Source organism: Pteropus vampyrus, unplaced genomic scaffold (genome assembly GCF_000151845.1).
Source record: "Pteropus vampyrus isolate Shadow unplaced genomic scaffold, Pvam_2.0 Scaffold1, whole genome shotgun sequence".
Classification (NCBI taxonomy): Eukaryota; Metazoa; Chordata; class Mammalia; order Chiroptera; family Pteropodidae; genus Pteropus; species Pteropus vampyrus.
Window position 1 is genome coordinate 22,985,120 of NW_011888782.1, and position 4,461 is coordinate 22,989,580.

Genomic DNA, 4,461 nt, shown 5'->3' on the forward strand with positions numbered 1-4,461 from the left:
TACTTAGAAAATTCCATGAAATCTATCAGAATGCCACTAGAACTAATGTGTTTAGCAAGATTTCAGGATATAAGACCAACATAAAAAATAAATCTTATTTCTATACACTAGCAATAAAGATCTGGAAACTGAAGTTTAAAAAACCATTATTTACAGAGAGGGACACTGGGAAAGGAGGAGTTTGAGGGTGGATGACAAAGGAGAACAATGAAACTTTTGGAGGTGATGGATATGTTCTTGATTGTGGCAATGGTTTCATAGGTGTATGCTTATGTCAAAACTGATCAAATTGTGGTCTTTAAATACATGCAATTTATAAAATGTCAATCATAACTCGACAAAGCTATTTTTAAAAAAACAAACTTTTTTAAAATAATGGAGTAAAGCTATATCTGCTCACAAGGAAATAGCAGTTACCTTGAGGGGATTATATGGAATTTTGATGGTCTACAAAATATATATGTAATATTGAAATATTTAAATTTCATAATGTGAATTCTTTACAGTGAGGAGAAAGAGAGGAAAAATAGTCACCTGGGGACTCTTTTTCACATGATGCACAAGAATGTCAGGGTGGAGGAGGGTGGAGAAATGTTCAAGTATGAGTATTTAGGAAAAACTCTCAGGTAATGTTGACAGACACCCCCTCCTCTCTGCCCATTTTTGAAGATTTAAGGAGGAAGGGCACAGGATGGAAGAAGTGTTTAGAAAGGTAGATGAGCCAAGAAAACAAGGAGTTCGGAGTCTATAGAAATAGTCTAGGAGCAAGGTGGTAAGCACCTCAGAGAGGCTGTGGCTGTGAGACTGAAACATAAAGCTGCGGAAGTCAACAAGAAAAAAAAACAATAGCACGTGTTAATGGCTTGTATGTGGAGTGGAAGAGGTGTGGGCAGGGACGAAGATTGGATGATGAACAGAGTTCAAGATATCTCTGGGTACTAGGTAACTAAGAGAATGATGGCATGCCTAATTGAAGAAAAAAAAATCTAGGAGAGAAACAAATCTGAAGAAAGATGATTAAATAAAATATCACTTAGTCTAACCCCTCATTTTATCAATGAGAAAACTACAAACTAGAGAGTAAAGTGACTTGCCCAGAGTCACACAGCAGCCCCTAGAACTCATGACTCCTAGGCCAGTTATTCATGCTGCTGACTGTAACACATTTCCTCTTACCTGAGGAGTCTGAAGTGATGATGGGCATCCAGGTGTTAATGTCCAATCAGCAATTAGGACTGTCAGCGCAGAGCCTGAGAGGGCTTGGGAGCTGGAAATATTGATTAAGGAGCTAGGAGCTGGCTGAGGCAGCAAGAGCAAATGAGATAAAAGGTTTTCTATCCATTTCCATTAACTTTCCTCTTTAGACATATTATCCACTTGTACGTCCTGCCTTCTACTCAAATCAAATTGCCTTAGAACTGGCACCTCTTCCTGACTCTCCTGACGTCATTATTCCAGTTCCAAAGACTAGAACCCTGGGAGACTTGCTTGGCTCATCAGCCTCCTCTACTTCTCGCATCCATGCTGTCATTAAGTCAGAGTCTTCCTTTGAAATGTCATCTAATGTCTTCTTAGCCCAGCCTTCGGCTCTGTAATCTTGAATTTCTACAACAGCTTGCCAACTGCCTTTCCCGGAGAAAGTGGAGAAGTAAAGTTAATATGTTAAAAAAAAAAGAAAAAAAGAAAAAGAAAAAGAAAGAAAGAAAAAGAAGAAAAGAACGAAAGAAAGAAAGGCCAGAGAGAGACAAGTCACAGGAACATGTTGGCCATGGAATCAAGAAACAAGAGGGTGTCAGGAGGCAAATGGGTCAAAAAAGTCAGATGCCTCAGAGTGAGAGGCAATAAGGACTGGGACATAGAGACAGAATCTGGGTAAGTGGCAGGTTACAAGGGACTTGAGAGAGAGAAAAAAGAGGTGGACCCCAAATGTAGGAGAGAGTTATGTGGTGAGAGAACGAAGCAGAGGGTAGAACCTGACTGTGGACAGGACAGGAGTGAGTGGTGAAAGAGAGGGGAAGCAGCAGAGCTGAATCATCCACTCACAAAGTTTCAGCAGTGAAAAAAGAAAATAAGACAGTAGCGGGACTGGATGGCCAACTTTCCAAGTATTTATTTTGTTTTATTTTTTAAAAAGGAGCTAGTTATGCAGAGGTGAAGGACACAGCTGAGAGGAAAAGAGAGGAACAGAAAATTCTGAAGCTGGAAAACCATCAGCATCACTAAGAAACTGGAAGGACAGGTGGCCTTCCCCGTTGCGATGATCAGCCAGTATCCTGAGGGTCGGCCTGCGTAGAGGAAGCTGATGGAAGATATTCAGGCCTCAAATCTTGATTCCCAGCCCTCAGCCCATACTACACAGGAAATTTCTAACACAAAGCTGTTTCCTTTGTCACACTATTTTCTGTTTAGAGTGAGCATAGGAAGTAATCTGTCCTGTTCTTTTAACAATTCCAAGGGAATGCCAAAACATCCCTTGGTCTTGGCCTTGCTTGATATACAGTTGTTACAGAACCAAGGTTCTTCCTGACCTCTGCTCTTAATCTTTCCTGCTGCAATTGAAGCCCATTCCCTCTCATCCTGTGTTTGGGAGCAGCATGTGATGGCCAAAAAACTTGCCTGGATGAGGAAATCTGCAGCAGGTAAAGTAATACAGATTTCTTCCAGAACCTAAGGAAGTTATCCTCATAGACTCTACATCCATGCTCCCTGTCAGTCTCATCTCTCCTGAAGAGATGGGGGCACTCAAAAAGACTAAAGAACATTCAAACACACTTCAGTTTCAGAGATTCATGTCTGAGGAAGCCAGAAGGAATTTCTCAGCGAGTAAACTAAAGCATATCTTAAGCTACTCAAGAAGAGTTACATGTGTTTAAGAAGTGACCAGACACATAATCCAGGCAGCCCAGGAGCCTCTCTGTGTCACCAAGTGGACTCAAGGAAGAGCAAAGTTTCCTCTCAAATGCCATCTCAAGAGGTTAGGAGGATCTGCCAAGCATCCCTCGGAGAAATGACTTGTAGCAAGTGACAAGAAAGGAATCGAGATGTGGAAAAGAAAGTGAGAAACAGAGGTTAGAATGAGAAAGAAATAAAGACAGAAATGGAAGAAAGATGGTGATAAGGGGGGAGAGAGAGACAGAAAGAGGTATAGAGAAAGAAAGGCTCTCTTCCTGTTGTTCACTTAGAGCAGGAGTCTTGTAAAGTTTTATTGGAACACAGCCATGCTCATTCATTTCCTTAGTGTCTATGGCTGGCTGTTCTTGGGCTATGATGACAAAGCTGAGTAGTTGGAACAGAGGCTATATGGCCTGCAAAGTGAAAAATATTTGCTATCTGGCCCTTTACAAAAAAAAAAGGTTTGCTGACTTCTGACTTAGAGTAATAACAACATTATAACTTCCTCTAATACTAGTAAGTTCTTTGTGGTTCTTCAACTATTCTTTATGCTTAAAGTTATCTACAGAAACTATTATCCTGAAAGAAAGCGAGGCTTGAGCCAAAACAAACAATTGGAAAATTGTTCAGAGCTGTAGCTTAGAGAGTGACCAAAGCAAAACTATACCAATATACAAAAGAAATTTGAAAGCTGAAGAACGAATCCAACTCTCAAAGAAAAACAACTGTATATGGGAAATATATGTGTGTGTGTGTATATATGTGTGTGAAAAATATGGAAATATATATGTATGTATATTTTTATAAGTATTGTTTTTATAAGTACATTTTTTTTCTGATTAGTATTCAGCAATACAAAAATCACAATTGCTTCATGGTAAAGGTTGATATGTATGGTGCCCAAAGTAATTAAAGGAATTGATCACTACGATATATAAATAATAACACAAAATTACAATATAGATAACAAGTGAATTTAAGGAAAAAAATAGTTTAAGTGTTTCTATCATCTTCTTTTGATATTGACATAAGGGTGTGGTTTTGAAAGTCTTTTTTTTATATCTCTATCGAAGGTGCTGTATGATATGAGACTGAGGAGGGAAAAGGCTGGTAATAAAGAACGAATGCCACCCCATAAGATGTGAAACAGTCATCTAGGCTGTTTTTGAGTGTTTACAGAGAAATTAAACAGCCAGGTGAAAGCCACTTGTCTCCTTCATTTGGCTCATCTTTTTCCAATTCTATATTCAGGTTACTTCTTCCACTATCGCATGAAGCCACCCCATTCTATCTTGTCCTGCCTACACTCACACACACACACACACACACACACACACACACACTCCATTCCAAGCACAAGATTCTGCTCTTCATTCTCATTTATCCAGCAACCTCTGCCCTGTCCCAACCCTAAGCTTCTGCTCAAAGGCACAGAGACTGTTGATTACCTGCCCCAAATCCATTCTCTCTAGCCTCTTTACTAAAAGAACTGCAATATTATTCAGGAGGGCAACGTGTCCAGTTAAAATGCTCGCATTCCCTGACTCCTTTACAGCTAGGGTGGTCACG